The sequence below is a fragment of the Bos mutus genome, chromosome 1 (assembly GCF_027580195.1).
Source record: "Bos mutus isolate GX-2022 chromosome 1, NWIPB_WYAK_1.1, whole genome shotgun sequence".
In the NCBI taxonomy this organism is placed as follows: domain Eukaryota; kingdom Metazoa; phylum Chordata; class Mammalia; order Artiodactyla; family Bovidae; genus Bos; species Bos mutus.
The window spans coordinates 140,266,850-140,287,607 of NC_091617.1; the positions used below are offsets into that span (position 1 = coordinate 140,266,850).

General features: G+C 40.5%; 1 protein-coding gene and 1 non-coding gene across 3 annotated transcripts in view; one reads left to right on the forward strand and one right to left on the reverse strand.

The window, feature by feature from the left end:
- BACE2 (beta-secretase 2) overlaps positions 1-20,758 on the forward strand; it is a 113,113-nt gene that overhangs the window by 86,427 nt on the left and 5,928 nt on the right. The window lies entirely within an intron of this gene.
- TRNAG-UCC (transfer RNA glycine (anticodon UCC)) lies at positions 20,044-20,116 on the reverse strand. Its single transcript has one exon. It is a non-coding gene; the product is annotated as a tRNA-Gly (tRNA).

Below are 20,758 nucleotides of genomic sequence, written 5' to 3' on the forward strand. Positions count from 1 at the left end.
TAAAGTCTCTCACTGTTTCCATTGTTTCCCCATCTATTTGCCATGAAGTAATGGGACCTGATTTTTGAATGCTGAGTTTTAAGCCAGCTTTTTCTCTCTCCTCTTTGACTTTCATCAAGAGGCTCTTTGTTTCCTTTTTGCTTTCTGCCATAAGGGTGCTATCATCTGTATATCTGAGGTTATTGATATTTCTCCTGGCAGTCTTGATTCCAGCTTGTGCTTCATCCAGCCTGGCATTTTGCATGATGTATTCTGCATAGAAGTTAAATAAGCAGGGTGACAATATATAGCCTTGATGTATTCCTTTCCCAGATTTGAACCAGTATACTTTTCCATGTCTGTTTTTAACTGTTGCTTCTTGACCTGCATACACATTTCTCAGGAGGCAGGTAAGGTGGTCTGGTATTCCAATATCTTGAAGAATTTTCCACAGTTTATTGTGATCCACACAGTCAAAGGCGTTGGCATAGTTAGTAAACCAGAATTAGATGTTTTTCTGGAACTCTGTTGCATTTTTGATGATCCAGTGGCTGTGGGCAATTTGATCTCTGGTTCCTCTACCTTTTCTAAATCCAACCTGAACATCTGGAAGTTCACGTGTCACATACTTTTGAAGCCTGGCTTGGAGAATTTTGAGCATTACTTTGCTGGTATGTGAGATGAGTACAACTGTGTGGTAGTCTGAGCATTCTTTGGCATTGCCTTTCTTTGGGATTGGAATGAAAACTGACCTTTTCCAGTCCTGTGGCCACTGCTGAGTTTTCCAGATTTACTGGCATATTGAGTGCAGCACTTTCACAGCATCATCTTTCAGGATTTGAAATAGCTCAACTGGAATTCCATCACCTCCACTAGCTTTGTTCATAGTGATGCTTACTAAGGCCCACTTGACTTCACATTCCAGGAATCTTGCTCTAGGTGAGTGATCACACCATCGTGATTATCTGGGTAGTGAAGATCTTTTTTTCTATAGTTCTTCTGTGTATTCTTGCCACCTCTTCTTAATATCTTCTGCTTCTGTTATGTCCTACCATTTCTGTCCTTTGTTGTGCCCATCTTTGCGTGAAATGTTCCTTCGGTATCTCTAATTTTCTTGAAGAGATCTCTAGTCTTTCCCACTCTGTTGTTTTCCTCTACTTCTTTGTATTGATCATTTAGGAAGGCTTCCTTATCTCTCCTTGCTATTCTTTGGAACTCTGCATTCAGATGGATGTATCTCTCCTTTTCTCCTTTGCCTTTCACTTCTCTTCTTTTCTCAGCTATTTGTAAGGCCTCCTTAAACAACCATTTTGCCTTTTTGCATTTTTTCCCCCGTGGGAATGGTTTTGATCACCCCCTCCTGTACAATGTCACGAACCTCTATCCATAGTTCTTCAGGCACTCTATCTATCAGATCTAATCCCTTGAATTCCTTCTCCAAGAATACTGGAGTGGGTTGCCATTCCCTTCTCCAGGGAATCTTCCTGACCCAGGGATCAAACCCAGGTGTCTTGCATTGCAGAAAGATTCGTTACCATCTGAGCTACCAGGGAAGCCTAGAAGCTGCCTGCTGCTGCTGCTAAGTCACTTCAGTCATGTCCAACTCTGTGCGACCCCATAGACGGCAGCCCACTAGGCTCCCCCGTCCCTGGGATTCTCCAGGCAAGAACACTGGAGTGGGTTGCCATTTCCTTCTCCAATGCATGAAAATGAAAAGTGAAAGTGAAGCCGCTCAGTCCTGTCCGACTCTTCGCGACCCCAGGGACTGCAGCCTACCAGGCTCCTCCATCCATGAGATTTTCCAGGCAAGAGTACTGGGGTGGGGTGCCAACGCTTTCTCTGATCATGTTTGCTAGATTTTCCAGTTTGAATGAGTACAGGTCATTCATTGTGACTGCTGTGCAGTTTCCCATTATATGAGTATACCCAGATCATTTAGCCAGTCCTACCTTGATTAACCCTTGGGTTGTTTCTGATATTTCAGAACTTTGTGCGCATGAATGAGACCTTCTGTAAATGGAATTTGTAGGTGACTTGTATGCCAGCCTTCAGGATTACTGGGTGCTATCATATTTTTCTTTGCAGCAGCTGGACTACTAGAGTTATACAAGAATTTTCATTCTGTCAAAATATTACCATATTCATTTCGTTTTATTTTTGTCAATACGTATGTGAAATAGTGTCACATTTAAATTAACTCCTCCTAAAATTACATAACTTTTGATATGTCTATGGACTGTTTAACCTTTTTATCTGATAGTGAATTTTTCTGGTAGCAATTTGTGCACATTTCTCTATTTAGTTTTTATTGACATGCCTAAGTTCTTTCTATATTCGAGAAGCTATTTTTCTGGGTTATGTGCATGGCAATTATTTTCTCCTAATCCCTCTGGCTTTTCTTGGGTTTGGTCTCTTTTATTTATGCTTTTTAATTAGTGAAATAGAATTTATTAATCCCTTTTTAAGGCTCTTATTTTGTACCTTTTTTGAGAAATTCTTTCTTGCTCTAAAAAAATAGAAATTATTTTTCTTCTAAAGATATGATATACTTTTGTTTCATCTTCTTCTAAAATGTGAAGTAGGAATCTAATTTTTCTGAGGCCATTGAATTTTCTCAGCATCATTTTTTGCTTATATGCTTTTCCAAACAGTTTTTTCAATATTTCACTGTGAAAATTTTCAATGTACAAAAAGAGTAAAAGTAATAAAATAATGTTCTGCATACCAACCATCTGGATTTAATTTTAACATTTTGCCACATATTGGTATATGTGTATATGTGTGTATGTATGGTTTGCTGGGAGAAGGCAATGGCAACCCACTCCAGTACTCTTGCCTGGAAAATCCCATGGATGGAGGAGCCTGGAAGGCTGCAGTCCCTGGGGTCGCGAAGAGTCGGACAGGACTGATCGGCTTCACTTTCACTTTTCACTTTCATGCATTGGAGAAGGAAATGGCACCCCACTCCAGTGTTCTTGCCTGGAGAATCCCAGGGACGGGGGAGCCTGGTGGGCTGCCATCTATGGGGTCGCACAGAGTCGGACACGACTGAAGTGACTTCGCAGCATGGTTTGCTGAACCATTTGCAAATAAGTTGCAATGTTTTGGTATTTCACCCCTAAATATTTCATTATTCATCTCAAAAATAAGTATATCCTCCTACATAATCATATCAATATGAAACCTAAAATGTAACAGTACTTACCTAATATCATGTAATATCTAAACCATAGTCCAGTTTCCCCATTTGAAGGCCAGTTGTTTTATAGAATGGATCATACTCAAATTTATTGGAGTATTTCTTGATGGTATCATTTAATGTTTGTTTGACATCAAATTCAAATTTCCTGTATACTTGAACTTCAGTCTAAAGGCTTGATTAGATTCAGGTTAAATATGTTTTGCAAGGTACCTACTAAACATTAATAGCATCTTTGCCATGTATATATATCTGGGTCTATTTCTGAGAATTCTGTTCTGTCCCAGTAGGGGCAGTTTTGTATTCTTGTGCTATAACATATGGTTTTAATTCCTGTAGTTAAAAGAAGACTCACTGTCTTGTAGGGGTTCGACTCTTTCTCCTTATTCTTCTTTAAAATTGTACCGTCTACCTTTGTTGTTTTATTTGTCAAAATCTCTGAAGAATCAGACCAAGATTTTGGTCAGAACCATACTGAATTTGTAGGTTAACTTAAGAAATCAAATCTTTACTGTATGAGTCATTTCCCCATAAATGTGCTAAATCCCATTTGTTTAGGTAATCTTTCATGTCTTACACCAATGCTCAGTAGTTTTCTCTAAACAGGTCTTAACATATATACTTATTACCTCTCTATTGCTATGAGATTATTTAAAAATGTACATTCTAATGGGTTGTTTGGTATACAAGCATTCAATTTTTTTTGTATATCAATCTTCTATTAAGCCACCTTGCTGGATTCTCCTTTTTTAAAATAGTTATTAGAGTCACTTGGATTTTCTTTGAAAAGTTATATGATCTTCAAATAGTACATTTTTATCATTTCTAATCTTTTATATTTTGTTTTTATTTTGTGATGCTTTTAAAGGCAATATTGAATAGAAATGGTAATGAATATTTTTCCTTAATTTAATGGGAGTAATTATTATTTTTTACCATTGAGCATAATATTTGGGATAGGTTTGTGGAATTCCCTACTAATCCTCAGTTAAGGGTTTCCAGTAGTTTAGTATGAATGAAAGAAACCACTTGACAATGGGGGTTTAACATTTCTACTAATGTTAAACAGACTCCTACTCAATGACTCAACAATTTCATCTTAGGAGAAAGAAAGATATATGTCCACTCAAAGACGACCAGAAACAGCTTTATTCATAAAACCGACCAAGAGTACTGCATTCATTTAGTCGTTCCATAAAACTATCATTTCCTTCTAACTAAGAACAGCCTCCTACAAAAGAGAATGGGTAAGCAAATGGTCATCTTTCCACTCAGTGTAACACTAAAAGCGAAGTCGTTCAGTCATGTCCAACTCTGCAACCCTAGCGTTTTTCTTTTCACTGAAGAATGTACTTTAGGATTTCTTTCATTAAAATTTGTGAAAGGTATATTTTATTTCACCATTTCTATTTTTTTTTAATAATTTCGTTTATTTATTTTTGGTTGCCCTGGACCACGGGCTTTCTCTAGTTGGAGTGTACAGGCTTCTCACTGCGGTGGCTTCTCTTACTGGGGAGCACAGGCTGTAGGCACGCGGGCTTCAACAGTTGCAGCACGTGGGTTCAGTAGTTACGCTGTGCACATCTAGGGTGCTTGGGCTGTCGTACTTACTGCACACAGGCTTAGTAGTCGTGGCTCGCAGGCTGTAGAGCATAGATGCAGAAGTTGTGGTGCACGGGCTGGGTTGCCCCGTGGCATGTGCAATCTTCCTGGACCACGGATTGAACCCATGTCCTCTTTATTTGCAGGTAGATTCTCATCCGCTGCACCAGCAGGGAAGTCCTCACCATTTCTTGAATCATAATTTAGCTACGTATGGAATTTAGGTTGACCGTTTTCCCTTTGTGTTCTGAAGATGCTATTCATTATGCTCCTGCCATCATAATTGGCAGTGCGTTTCCATTGTTACATCTTGAAGGGTAATCTTTTCTTTCTCCCTGGACAATGTTGAGAGTTCTTTTAATTTTATATTTTTGGTGTTCTGAGTTTGCACCATGATATATCTAGATGTAGGTTATTTTATTAGCTTGCTAAAACTCATTGTACTCTCTGATTCCGATCATTTATGTTTTTCATCATCAACCCTAGAAAATTCTCAGTAATATCTCTTCCACTATTGCCTCATATCCATTCTTCCTATTTTCTTCTAGTCTTCTATAGAATAAACTTTGGGATTTCTCATTATTTCCTACATATCCCTTGACCTTCTATTCATATTTTTCTCTCCTCATCTTTGCTGAGTTCTGTGTGGGCTCCTGAGATACATCTTGTATTAGCCTCGTTCTCTCTTCAGCTGTGTTTAATCTGTTTAACCTATTCTGTAAGTTTTGAACTACATTGACTGTATATTTCATTTCCAGAAATGCTATTTTGTATTTTCTCAAATGTACTAGTTTACTTTTCTATCCAATCCAATGAGTCGCTCAGTCGTGTCCAGCTCTTTGCTACCCCTTGGACTGTAGCCCACCAGGCTCCTACCTCCATGGGATTTTTCCAGGCAAGAATACTGAAGTGGGTTGCCATTTCTTCTGCCAGGGGATCTTCCCAACCCAGGGACTGAACCCGGGTCTCCTGCATTGCAGGCAGACTCTTTACTGTCTGAGCCACCAGGGAAGCCCAAAGTCAATCATATAGAGTACATAAAATCTTACCTTATTATTAATTTTTGAGCATCATGATCTGTTGTATGGGTGTTTCCTAATTTGTTTAATCCTTATTGATAGATATTTAGATTATTTCTAAACTTTTGTTGTTACAATGATGCTACAATGAACACCATTTATATATGTCTATTCACACATAAGAAAGTATACCTCCAGGTTGGATTACTAGAAGTAAAATTACTGGGTTGAAGGGTGTAGCATTTGTAATCTTGATGGATGTTGTCACATTGCTTTCCTAACAGGTTATGCTTGTTTATACCTGGCTATAGTAGTTCTCTAGCAATGTATGTGATGGCCTGTTTCTCCAGTCAGACTCACCAACATGGTGACCTTGGGGAATTTTGCCAATCTGATGGGTGGAAAAGATTATCTCAGTGTAGTTTTAATTGTATTGCTTTATATAGGTGAGGTTGAGTTTCTTTTTATGTATCTAAAGGCATTTGTTTTTCATTTTCTGTGAACTATCTACGCTGATCTTTTCCCCATTTGTTTTTTGTTGGGTTTTTAGTTTTTTGTGTTAATTTGTAAGAGCTCTTTATGTGTACATTTGTCTGGACGGGGCGAAAAACACTAAAATTCATATCTCAATTGTAAATTATTCTTAAACTTTGCTTCTGATGAATTTTAGTGTAAAAACTATTTACTTTTATGCATTTAAGTATATCAGTCTTTTGCTCTAAGGTTCTTGGGCTTAATGTTCCATTTCAAATTATCTTCCTCACTAAAATTATTCTGTGAGTTAAGTACTTTTACATCTGGTTTCCCCTGGCATAGAATGTATAGATTAAATATCTTCCCCCAAGATGACTACCAGATTGTTTCTCTAACATTTATCAAATGATCTATCTCTTCTTGACTAATTTGAAGTCCCACTATTATTGCATACCAAATTCAAATAAATACTTGAGAAATATATATTTATTTCTGGACTGACTATTTTGTTCAGTTGATATGTTGTAGAGTATTATTTTCCTTTTGTTCTTTTTTTTTCAAAACTTCTCTGCTATTCTTAATTTTCTTTTCCTTTATGAACTTTTGAATCAGCTTGTTCAGTTCAAAAAATAATCTTGTTGATGTTTTAGTGAGCTTTTAATCCCTTTAAACGCAGCTATTGTATAATTTAAGCAGATCGCTGTATTTTCTAACGTTGAAGGGGAGCTCATCTCCCTGTTTCGTGTCTGCTGACTGTTCTCTCATGGTGGATTTGTTTTCTCACTTGGTTCGTAATTTTTTTGTTGTGAACTTATCTTCGGTGAAAGTGAAAAGTGAAGTCACTCAGTCGTGTCCAACTTTTTGTGACCCCATGGACTGTAGCCTACCATGCTCCTCCGTCCATGGGATTTTCCCGGCAAGAGTACTGGAGTGGGTTGTCATTTCCTCCTCCAGAGGATCTTCCTGACCCAGGGATCAAACCCGGGTCTCCCATATTATAGGCAGATGCTTTATCGTCTGAGCCACCAGGGAAGTTCATCTTTGGTGAAAGTGCTTTTATTTTCCCATCTGAGAGACTTCAGCGCACTTTGGTTTGTAAAAATGTTCCTATAAAGCAATTTTGCATTTTTCTGTTGGGTGTTTTCAAACCAAATATAGGGTTTCTATACCAAGTTGTATAAATTTATATGTCAGCCATGCTTGAGGTACTGGTTTGGAGGTTCCATTTCTCATGGAAGAATCTCTCTTCCCTTCAACTTCTACCCCTTCTCAAACCTCAGAGAGAGTCAGGCTTACTTATTGTTAGAGATTTTCTGGCTCCCTGTACCGATGGGCCAGACTTTCACTGGCATCTCAGCTCTAGTACATCTCTCCTTGGTGCTGGCATCAGGCACCACCACCACCACCCTGCCCCCTACTTTCTGGGTATTGAAACTGCAGCACTAGGGTCTGTTTCTGACTTCAGCTGCATATTTTAAATTGAGCGTTGTTTTATTCTCATTTCTATGTTATGGCAGGAGAAAGTTCTACCTTTGCATCAACCAGCACTTGAAAAATCTTTGGGAACTCCCCTTTCCCCTGCCCTGGGTCTTATTTTGGTTTTCATAATAATCTGTGTTTGTCAAACACCACTTAGTTTCTGGGATTAGACTTCTGTATAAGGGATGGGCTGAGGCAGGAAGGAGAGCAGTGAGTAGGAGCTCTTGGATTATAACCTCTTGGGGAGCTTTTTAAAATATGCATGCTCCATAGCCTCACCTCCGTCTGTAGCCACGCTGTATCAGAATGGTGGTGGGTGGGAGGGTGATGGGTATTTTGGAAAAAGACCCCAAGATGCTTCTGTTCTGCTGCCCCTGCTTCTCCTCGACTCACCCTCCACTCCTACGGATAGTCACTATTCTAGTCTCAGATCAGATAAACAAGGCAGGAGTCACAGTGAATCATGGAGCGGGCCAACCGGGGTCTTCAGCACAGTCTCCCGTGCCTGGAATAGGTATGAGGCACTGCAATACTTTCAACTGCCTCTCTGTTGCCTGGGCCAAGTGTCCTAAAGCTAGGAAAATAATAAAGTGCTAAAATTGACAACTTTCTCTTAATGTATCCAAAGCTTCTGAAATACCACCCATCTCTTTTTATAGATTGAGACATTTACCACCCAAGAGCTGTATAGATTTCAGCTTAGAAAATCTGAGACACATCATGGATTGTGGCAGTCGTTTCACTGTGAATTTTCTTTGCTGCAGGTTGAAATTGGATCTTCTGGTTCATGTTTAAAAATAGGAAAGTTAGCTGTTAAGAACAGAGTCTCAGAGATACGCCTCTGACATTTACTTAGAGTACAACCAAATGATGCCAAAGCCAAGGGCCCCCAAAGACATAGATTAGGCAGCCCTGCTTCCTCACTTTACAGAAAACAACAACGAGGCTTCGGGATAGTAAACGACTTCAGGTAGTTGCAGAGCAAGGTGGTACCAAATCCATTACACCTGTCCTGTAACCCAGGACACTTTTCTAGTAAACCATGTCCACTCAGAACACATCTCAGTACTGACTAATCCATCCATCAAAGGGGACAAGTCACTTTGTTTTGTACACTATGATGGAAAGGACCTGACCATGATAAATGTTATAGTTGGTAAAGGAGATATCTTCTTCAGACATTCATTATCAACTAGGTCCTCACCTCCTAGGCGATAAGATGAAAAATGCATGATTAAAATTTTAACCCAAGACTTTGGTAAAAGGATTTAGAATAACAGTGTGTTAACAGCTGACATTCCGTAAACATTGGCCTTACTCCAGGCGCCATGCTAAGTACTTAACTCCTGTTCACTTGATTACCCACACAACAAGGACTGTGCTGTTATTATCTTCTCTTTACGGATGGGAAACTGCAGGGCACTGAAGTTAAATAACTTGACCAAAATGACACAGCTCATAAGTGACAAGTAGGATTTGAACCCCAGGGACCATGCTTTTAGCTACAGTATACTATGGCTTCTCAGGACATCAAACCAGTCAATCCTAAAGGAAATCAACCCTGAATATTCTTTGGAAGGACTGATGCTGAAGCTCCAATACTTTGGCCACCTGATGCAGAGTCGACTCATTGGAAAAGACCCTGATACTGGGAAAGATTGAGGGCAAGAAGAGAAGTGGGTGGCAGAGGATGAGATGGTTGAATGGCACCACCGACTTGGTGGACATGGAGTTTGAGCAAACTCTGGGAGACAGTGAAAGACAGGGAAGCCTGGCATGCTGCATTCCAGGGGTTACGAAGAGTTGGACATGACTTAGCGACTAAACAACAAATGAAGTTAAAAGTTCTGAGACCAAAGAATTAATAGTATGTGTAATATATGTGCAAGGAGTCGGACACGACTGAGAGACTGAACTGAACTGAACTGAATATATGTGCAGGCTTTTCTGTGAGTGGCATTTCTAGAAAATATCCTCTAGATGTTGTTTATTTATTATTCATTTATTTTTAAATAAATAATAATTTTTGACTGCACTGGGTCTTAGCTGCTACACACAGGCTTTCTCTAGTTGCAGCAAGCAGAGGCTACTCCCTAGTGGCAGTGTGCGAGCTTTTCATTGCGGTGGCTTCTCTTGTTCTGGAGCATAGGTTTAGGGCACTGGCTCAGTAGTTGTGGTGTGTGGGTTTAGTTGCCCCACAGCATGTGGGATCTTCCCAGATCAGGAATCAAACCCATGTTCCCTGGATTGGCAGGCAGATTGGCAGGTCACCAGTGGACCACCAGGGAAGCCCCAGATGTAATTGAAAATCAACTTTCCTTTAGTGTTGAGTGCTATGGTCAGATGCTCAATCACGTCCAGCTCTTTGTGATCCCATGGACTATAGCCCACCAGGCTCCTCTGTCCATGGGATTCTCCAGGCAAGAATACTGGAGTGGGTTGCCATTTCCTCTTCCAGGGGATCTTCCCAACTCAGGGATCAAACCTGCATCTTTAACATCTGCATTAGCAGGCAAGTTCTTTACCACCTGGAAAGCCCTTCATGTTGAGTAGCTAGTTAGCAAATGAGAAGTCTGGTGTCTCCAGATGATACATCATGTTTGACAACCTTAAATGGGTGCTAGTTCTCAAAAACTTTTTAAAAGATACATAACTTTCCTGATTATAAGAACGACACACGTACATTAAAGAAAGTTGGATGATTTTTTTTTTTACTATTTTTATTGTATTTATATATATGTACAGATGGTCCTAGACTTAAACGATGGTTTGACTTGAGATTTTTTGACTTTATAATGGTGTGAAAGCCATATGCATTCAGTAAAAAGTTTACTTCGAGGTGTGAATTTGGATCCTTCACTGAACTGGCGATACGTGGTCCGATGCTTGTGGGGTGCTGGGCTGTGGCAGCCACAGCTCCCAGTCAGCCAGGTGATCACAAGTGTAAATAATCGATATCCTTAGAACTACTCGGTACCCACAGGTGCTGTTTTCCACTTTCAATACAGTATTCAATAAATTACAGGAGAGATTCAACCCAGTGTTATAAAATAGGGTTTGTCTCAGATGATTTTGCCCATGTGTACATGCTCAGCCTTTAAGTCGTGTCTGACTCTCGAAACCCCGTAGACTATAGCCCACCAGGCTCCTCTGTCCATGGGATTTCCCAGGCATGAATACTGGAGTCGGTTGCCATTTCCTCCTCCAGGGGATATTTTTGAACCAGGGATCAAACCCAGGTCTCCTACACGGCAGGTGGATTTTCACCACTGAGCCAAGTGGAAGCCCTGATTTTGCACACCTGTAGGCAAATGTAGGTGTTTTGAGCTCAGTTAAGATAGTCCAGGCTAAGCCAGGTTGTTCAGTAGGTTAGGTGTATTAAATGCATTTTTGATTTAGTGATATTTTCAACTCACCATGCTTTTATTGCAATGTAACCCCATCATAAGTCTAGGAAGGTGTGTGTGTGATATGAAAAAGTGTATAAGCTTGGGCATTACACTTAAAGAACAATGCTAAAATCAATTGCTAGGAACCTAACAGATCTGGGGTTGGTTTTGTTTTTTCTTTTTCATCCTGAATGCAATCATTTTCACATCTGTTATTCTTTGATGCATTTTTTGACTGCCTTGTTCTTTTGATTTTTTAAAAATGTTGTTGAGATATGAAATGAGCCGTTCACATTACAGGGTACAATTTGAAAAGTTTTACATAAGATGATAAATATTTCCATCAAGCCCCCAAATTTCCTTGTACTTTTCTATCTACCCCCTAGACCTTGCTGCCCCCAACCCCAACCCCAGATAGCCCCTGCTCTGCCCTCTGTCACTACAGATTACTTTTCCCTTGTTAGAATTTCATATAAATGAATCATAGCATGCATTCCTTTTTGCCTGGCTTCTTTCACTCAGCGTAATTGTTTTAAGATTGACTTCTTTTTGTTTCATGTATCACTAGTTCATTCACTTTTATGCTGTGCAGTACTCAGTTGCTGCTGCTGCTAAGTCGCTTTAGCCGTGTCCAACTCTGTGCGACCCCATAGACGGCAGCCTGCCAGGCTCCCCCGTCCCTGGGATTCTCCAGGCAAGAACACTGGAGTGAGTTGCCATTTCCTTCTTCAATGCATGAAAGTGAAAGTGAAGTCGCTCAGTCGTGTCCAACTCTTAGCGACCCCCTGGACTGCAGCCTACTCAGTTGCACAGATATAATTGGTTTACCCCCTTTCACCTTTTGATATTTGGGTTATTTCTGGGTTTGGGGGCTGTTATAAATTAAGTTGCTCTGAAAATTAGTGTTGAAGTCCTTGGACATAATTTTCATTTCTCCTGAATAAATGCCTAGAAGTGGAATGGCTGAGTCGTATCAAGGGGACGTGATTTTCTTCCTAAGAAATCGCCAAACTGTTTTTCAGAGTTGACTGCATCATTTTCCATTCCCACCAGCTGTGATTGAGTGTTTCAGTGCATCTACATACTCATCAGCATTTGATATGGCCAGTCTTTTCCATTCTAATAGGTAGCTGCTGCTGTTGTTTAGTCCTGCTCCAGAAGATCTTCCCAACCTAAGGGTCAAATCCATGTTTCCTGCATTGCAGGTGGATTCTTTACCACTGAGCTACTGGGGAAGCCCCTAGTAGGTAGGTAGTGGTGTCTTATTGTGGTTTAAATTTGCCTTTCCCTAATGGCTAATAGGCTTTCCCATCTTTTCATGTGCTTATTTGCCATTCACCCATCTTCTTCGGAGAAGGCAATGGCACCCCACTCCAGTACTCTTGCCTGGAAAATCCCATGGACAGAGGAGCCTGGTAGCCTGCAGTCCGTGGGGTCGCTAAGAGTCTGGCACGACTGAGCAACTTCACTTTCACTTTTCACTTTCATGCATTGGAGAAGGAAATGGCAACCCAATCCAGTGTTCTTGCCTGGAGAATCCCAGGGACAGAGGAGCCTAGTGGGCTGCCGTCTATGAGGTCGCACACGCCTGAAACGACTTAGCAGCAGCAGCATCTTCTTTGGTGAAGTATCTTTTCTGGTTTTCTTGCCCATGTTTATACTAAGTTGCTGTTTTCTTGGGCTTCCCAGGTGGTGCTAGTGTAAAGAACCGCCTGCCGTCGCAGGAGATAAAAAGACTCAGGTTAGATCCCTGGGTCAGGAAGAGGCCCTGGAGGAAGGCATGGCAACCCACTCCAATATTCTTGCCTGGAGAGTCCCATGGACAGAGGAGGCTGGCAGGCTACAGGCCATAGGGTTGCAGAGTCATGCTGAAGCAACTTAGCACACACACTTGTTTTCTTATTTTTGAGTCAGAATTTTTTATATTCAGAATGCAAATCTCTTGTCAAAAATGGGACTTGCAAATATTCTCTCCCAATATTTTCAGCCTCTTAACATTGTCTTTCGAAGAGGACATATTCTTAATTTTTATGAAATAAGACTCGATTGATGTTTTTCTTTTATAAATTGTGTATTTTGGTGTTATAGCTAAGAAATTTGTTGCTCCACTTGATGATATGAAGATTTCCTCCTATGTTTTTTCTAAGCATTTTATAGTTTTAGAAATGTTTCCAAATATTTAGGGATTTTCCAGTCATCTTTCAGTTGCTAAGTCTAGTTCCACCATTGCCAGAGAGCACACTTACTATAAGTTGACTCCTTTTCAATGTATTGAAAGTTGTATTGTGGCCCAGGAAATAGTCTATCTTGGTAAATATTCCAAGTGCTCTTGAAAACTGCATGTTCTGTTGTGTGGGTGGAGTATTCTATAATTGTTAAGTTAGGTGAGAGAATTGTTCAGGTCATCTATGTCCTTTGTTATTTTCTATCTATTTTTAAGAAAAAGAATTTGAAATCTCTTACTCTCTTTGTAAAATTGTTTCTTCCTCCTTACACTTTTACCATTCTTATTTTATGTATTTTGAAATTCTGTTATTAGGTATAAAAACATCTAGTATTATGCCATGTTTATGAACTGAACATTTTAACATTATGAAATTACTGTATTTATCTGATAGTACTCTGCTCTGGATCTCCTGTCTGATATTATTATATGTACTCTGGGCTTCTTTTTATGAGCGTTGGCACGATACATCTTTTTAAATCCTATGACTTTCAACATAATTGAGTAGTAACATTTAAAGTGGGTTTCTTGTAGGTAGCGTATAGTTGGGTCTTGCTTTTTATCCAGTTTGACAGTCCCCATTTTTTAACTGCAGTGCTTCGACCAGACCTCAGCAAACACCAGCCAGTAGCTAAATCTGGCATGTGACCTGCTTCCATATGGCCCGTGAACTAAGAATGGTTTTTACATTGTTAAATGGTTGTTAAAAAATCAGAAGGAATATGTGATAGAAACCATGTGTGACCCCAAAAATTAACATGTTTACAGTCTGGTCTTTATGGAAAAAGTTCACAAACCCCTAGTGTAGACTATTTATATTTCATGAGATGATTGATACGGTTGGATTTGAGTCTGTAGTCTTGCTATGTGTTTTCTCTGTCTCAGCTGTTCCTTTTTTCTCTTTTTCCATCTTCTCTTGAATTGAGTATTTTTATCTCCTCGGCTAGTTTACTAGCTATGACTCTTGGCCGTGTTATTTTAGTGGCTCTAGGGTTTGTAGTATCCATTTACTTTATCACGCCTACCGCTTCCTGTAGTAAACAAACCTACAAACCGCCCTTCCCTTTCTTGCCTCTGTCCTTTCTAGAATATTACTATCACGTATATTTTACAAATCTCCTATGCCTGAATGCTAAGTCACTTCAGTTGTGTCCAACTCTGTGTGACCCTATGGACTGTAGCCCACCGGCTCCTCTGTCCATGGGATTTCCCAGGCAAGGATACTGGAGTGGGTTGCCGTGTCCTCTTCCAGGGGTTCTTCCCGACCCAGGGATCGAACCCACATCTCTTATGTCTCCTGCGTTGGAGATTGTGTACATTCTCCAATTGGAGATTGGAGTACATTGTGATTACTTTTGCTTGAATCAGTCAGTTATCTTTTTAAATATTTAAAGTTAGAAATAAAGATTTTACAATTGCCTACATAGTTACCATTTCTAGTGTTCATTTCTGTGTGTAAACCCCTGTTTCTACCTGATCTCATTTTTCTTCTGCTGGAAGGGTTTCCTTTAGTGCATTTGATAGTTCAGATCTGAGGTAATGCTTTCTTTCTTTTTTTCAGTTTTATCGAGGTACAATTGACAAATAAAAGCTATGTATATTTAAGGTGTACAACTTGATGCTTTGATATGCATGTACGTTGTAAAATGATTTATTGTTTTTTAGTTGCTCAGTCATGACCAACGCTTTGTGACCCCATGGACTGTAGCCCGCAAGGCTCCTCTGTCCATGGAGATTCTCCAGGAAAGAATACTGGAGTGGGTTGCCATGCCCTCCTCCAGGGGTCTGTCCAACCCAGGGCTCGAACCCACATCTCCTGCATTGGCAGGCAGGTTTTTTTGTTGCTGTTTTTATACCACTGAGCTCCCGAGGAACCCACTGTAAAATGATTACTCAAAGTAGTTGACACATCCATCATCTCACATAATCCTTTTTTCCTTTTTTTTTTGCTGGTAGTAAGAACACTTAAGTATACCCTCTTAGCAAATTTCAAGTCTACAGTACTGTTAACTACAGTCACCATGCTGTACCTTAAATCCCAGACTTACTCATCTTGCATAACTAAAACTTTGCCTCCCTTAACCAGTATCTCCCCTTACCTGTACTCCCAGCCCCCAGCAACCGCTGTTGTACTCTCTGAATCTATGTTTGACTTTTTCTGGATTTCATATGTAGGTGGATCGTGCCGTGTTTGTCCTTCTGTGCCTGGCTTATTCCACTTAGCAGTATTCTCCAGGCTTATCCATGTTGCTCAGATGGCAAGATGTCCAAGACTGAATAATATTTCAATATGAATACATGAGTGTATGTGTGTGTATGTCTGCTTATGATAAATTCTTTCAGCTTGTATATGTCTGAAAACACTGCTTTATCTTCACTTTTCATAAATACTTTTGTTTGGGATAGAATTCTAGGCTGGCTGGGTTTCTCCCCTTGGTACTCTAAAGATATCACTCCACTTAGAGCTTGTATAATTTCTGACATGAAATCATCTACAATCCTTTTCTTTGTTGCTTGGTACATAATATTTCTTTTCCTCTCTTCTTTAAAGATTTTCTCTTTAACACTGGTTATCAGCAATTCACTAGTGTATTCGTGTTTCTTGTACTTGGGGTTCTCTGAGTCTCTTGGATCAGTGGGTTTATAGTTTTTATCCCGTTTGGAAAATTTTTGGTTCCTATTGCTTCATATACTCTTTCTGCCTCCCATCCTCTCCTCTTATTTGGGTGGTTGCACAGGTGACTGATTTTCTATTTTTTTTCAGTATTTTACTTTGTTTCATTTTAGTCATTCATATTGCTCTGTTTTCAAGTTCACTTATCTTTTTTTTCCCAATGTGTAACCTGCTATTAACACCATCCAGTATATTTTTCATCTCATGTAATGTAGTTTCTAATCCCTAGAAGTTTGATTTATGTCTTTTTTATAGTTTGTATTTTAGGACTTCCCAGGTGGCACAGTGGTAAAGAATCTGCCTGCCAATGTAGGAGACACAGGAGACGTGGGTTCGATCCCTGGGTTGGGACGATTCCCTGGAGAAGGAAATAGCAACCCACTCTAGTATTTTTGCCTGGAGAATCCCATGGACGGAGGAGCCTGGTGGTTATAGTCCATGGGGTCACAAAAGAGGTGGACACAACTGAGCACATGTCTCTATTTAATGTGACTAAGAGATCAGTCCTGGGAGTTCTTTGGAAGGACTGATGCTGAAGCTGAAACTCCAATACTTTGGCCACCTCATGCGAAGAGTTGACTCATTGGAAAAGACTCTGATGCTGGGAGGGATTGGGGGCAGGAGGAGAAGGGGACGACAGAGGATGAGATGGCTGGATGGCATCACCAACTCGATGGACATGAGTTTGGGTGAACTCCAGGAGTTGGTGATGGACAGGGAGGCCTGGCGTGCTGTGATTCATGGGGTCGCAAAGAGTCGGACACGACTGAGCGACTGAACTGAACTGAACTGAATATTTTGTCTATCATTTCCTAAGTAGAATAGAGTAATAATAACTGACTTAATATAATTTCTAATAATCCTATCACCTGTGTTATTTCTTCCTAAAGTTTAATTTATTAATTTTTCCCTGTTATGAATTTTTCTGTTTCTTTGCACTTTGGTAATTTTGTATTAGATGACAAACATTGTGAATTTTACCCTGTTGGGTGCTGAATACTTTTGTGTTCTTTAAAATACTCTTGAGATTTGTTCTGGGTCACAATTAATTTCCTCATAAAGAGTTTGATCCTTTTTTGTCTTGCTTTTAAGCTTTATCAGAGGCATCAGAGTAGTGTTAGTCTAGGGATAATCTTTCCTACTACAAAGGAAAGACCTTTAGTACTCTTTAAGTACCCTTAAAGAGTGAGTTTTTCTGGGTTTTTGTTTTTCACTGTGGGAAGCAGTTAAACAGGAAATAACTGGCCACAGTCATTATTCTTATGTGAGCATAAGAATTATTATTGTTGTGTGAGCTCACATGATTCTTGTGTGAGCTCCAAGCACAGTTTCTTTTCATCCTTCCAAGTGGTTCTTTCACTGGCCCTCATTCATTTTAAGGTCAGCGCTGGGCTGACAGCTCCGGGGAAGTCCTCTGGGGATGTGTGGGGTTTCACTCTCTCCTCTGCATCTTGCTACCTGCAAACCCCAAGAGCCTTTGCTTCTCTGGGTTTCTGCCTCTGTCCCCCCAACTTGGGTGACACCCTTGACTGTTCCACTGCCCAGAAAGTCTCTCAGTGTAGGAAGAAGGGTACCTGGGAGGCTGGCTCCATCTGTTTCCATCCCTCAGGGTTTACTGTGTCTCTTTACCCAAATTTTAATATCTTCAGAATCTTTTTCATATTTTTTTGGTCTATTATTTTAATTGTTTCAAGTGGAAGGGTAAATCTTGTCCCTCTTCCATCTTGTCTGGAAACAGAAGTGGTTTCAAGTGACTTTTCATTTCTTGGCGCTTTGTTCTATTAAGATATTATCTTTCCACTAAGCATGTTTCATTCTCATAATTGCTTGTTAAAGCTTCTCTATTTATAAAGGAAATGAATCTTTGAAAAGACAAATGGCCTACTGTGGAAGGACATTTGCAACAAAAGAAAGTTTTTTACTATATACATGACTCTTACAAATCCATGAGAAAAAGATAGGAATTATAATAGAAATGGTCAATGAGGGTATTTTTCAAATGGGCCCCCAACTAGTAATCAAAGAACTACAGACATGGTTTTGGATTGAGAACCATCGTTCTTCCTTACAGATGCTGATGTTGGTAAGAGTGTGAGAAGTGGCACCCCAGCTTGTGTTGATGGGCATGTGTGTAGTCTCAGCCTTTCTTGTGTGTATGTTGTCAGCATATATCTAGATGCCTAAAAGTGAGCGTACCTTGACCCATAGTTGTACTTTATTAATTCATTCTGAAACAAACTATGAATAAGGGCAAAGACTTAGGTACATGATGTTTCATATGTCAGTGTTCACAGTGGTGGGAATATTAAAAACCACTTAAATGGACTCAGAGATTGGTAAGCAGATTTGATACATCTATAATACGGTTTTTGTGTAATCATAAAAACAGCATGGTTGAAAATTAAATGATATGAAAAGACATATCACATATAAAGTGAAAATACAGTGTATGGAACAGCATGATTCCGTCTTTGTTTAAAAAATTGATGCCTTTGATTATATTCAAAAATGTCAGTATTGGCTATTTCTGAGTGGTAAATTTTGAGCGTGTTTTTATTTCCTTGTTTACTTACAGTTTCCAATTTTTTACCATACTATCCCTTTGTAATAAAGGTTATTTTTGTTATGTAACAATGTGTATGCTCCATCGTATACAATTCTTTGTGACCCCATGGACTGTAGCCCACCAGGCTCCTCTGTCCATGGGATTCTTCAGGCAAGAATACTGGAGTGGGTTGCCATTTCCTTCTCCAGGGGATCTTCCTGACCCAGAGATCTAACCTGTGTCTCTTGCATCTTCTGCTTGGTAAGTGAATTCTTGACCCACTGAGCCATCAGGGAAGCCCTTGTTATGTAATGTTTGTTAAATGCTCTAGGGCTTCCCTATGGCTTGGATGGTAAAGAATCTGCCTGCCATTCAGGAGACCCAGGTTCAGTCCGTGGGTGAGGAAGATCCCTGGAGGAGAACACGGTAACTCACTCCAGTATTCTTGCCTGGAGAATCCCATGGACAGAGGAGCCTGGCGCACTACAGTCTACAGGGTCGCAAAAAGTCTGACACAACTGAGTAACTAACACTTCACTTTTCTTTCTGTCATTAGCTGAGGATGGCTGTAGGCACTTGAGCGTCTAGACGAACAGAAGGTCCGCATCCCTCTCTTCAGAGATGTTTGCACGTTCTGTTTCTTGCTTTTCTCTCCCATCACTTTTAGAAAAAGTCAGGCATGCTACATGCTAAGTTACTTAAGTCATGTCCAACTCTCTGTGACCCTGTGGACTGTAGCCCTCCAGGCTCCTCTTTCCGTGGGATTCTCCAGGCAGGAATACGGAGCGGGTTGTCATATTCTCTTCCAGGGTATCTTCCTAACGCAGGGATCAAACCCACATCGCTTATGTCTCCTGCATTGGCAGGCAGGTTCTTTACCACTAGCGCCACCTGGGAAGAGAAAAAGCCATGGATCCGTGTTAACAGAATCCACATCTGTAGTAAGAAAAAGCAGCCTCTTTGCAAATTATTCACATTTGTCTTTCCCCTCACTTTAGACCATACCTTTAAAGGCTGATTCCATTATCGTTTTGACTTTTTCTTCCCTCAGTAAAAAAAGATCTTACTGGGCAGGCCTTAGGATCTTGAGGCTTCACCTATAGGAAAATTAAATGCTTAGCAGTCAGTTTAAATGGGTTTAAATGAGTCAGTTTAAATGAGGCCTTTTCCTTTTTCCAAGTAAAACTTGGGATGCCAAGTAAATTCTACACTTGGAAAGGAGCAGATCAGTCTAGTACAGACAAATGAAATACTAGTGATCCCCAAACCTGCTTTGGGAAGTCCTTCTCCAGGGAGAATGCTTTTCAGGAATCAGTTTGCAAAGTAATGGGTAGAATTGTAGCTGTTTTGGTTTGTTTTTTTTTTTCCTTGTTACCAACTATGTCCTAAATCCACTGGTATACTCATTTAACACTCTTTTTATTTTATTTTTTTCACCTCAAGGCATGTGGGATCTTAGTTCCCTGAGTAGGGATTGAACCCACTCCCCCTGCAATGGAAGTGCAAAGTCTTAACCACTGAACCACCAGGGAAGCCCCTCATTTACCTCTGTTGATTCTGGGCACTGTGCACACTGGAGATGTGTACAAGTCTAAGTGTGGGGCAAGGGTGGGGTGGGGAAAAGTCTCCTGGGCCAGGCTGACCCCGCTGGTCTTGGAACCCGTTAGGAGTGTGGGTCAGGCTGATGTAGGCATGTTACCTACTATGGAATCGACCACGGAGCAGGAACTCAGGGTGACTCCACAGGGTAAATCCCCATGATTCTGGCAGGTGCAGCTGAGTTTTCTGTTCTAGATGCTTCTTACTCTTCCTTGCCCATCTCCACTGAGGGCACACAGCCACGCGACTCACCAGCGGGCTCTGAGTGGTACATGCTCACCTGCCTGGTGCTCCGTTCTGTCGTGAAGGACCTGATGCTTCAGTGTCCTTCCACACATTGCTCTCTGCCATGTGGGTTCAGCACCTGCAGACCTTGAGACACACTGTCACTCCAGCAAGAAGGGGACTGGACCCTCTGAAGGCACACGGCCACCGAGACCTCCCTGGTGTGCGCTCAGACTCTGGGGCCTTTGGAAGATGAGAGCCAATGTGACTTGACTGTGGCTGATAAAGCAAACGGTTGTCTCTTGTGTCATGTGATAGAGATGACTGCTCGTTTCATAGCTGTGGCTTTT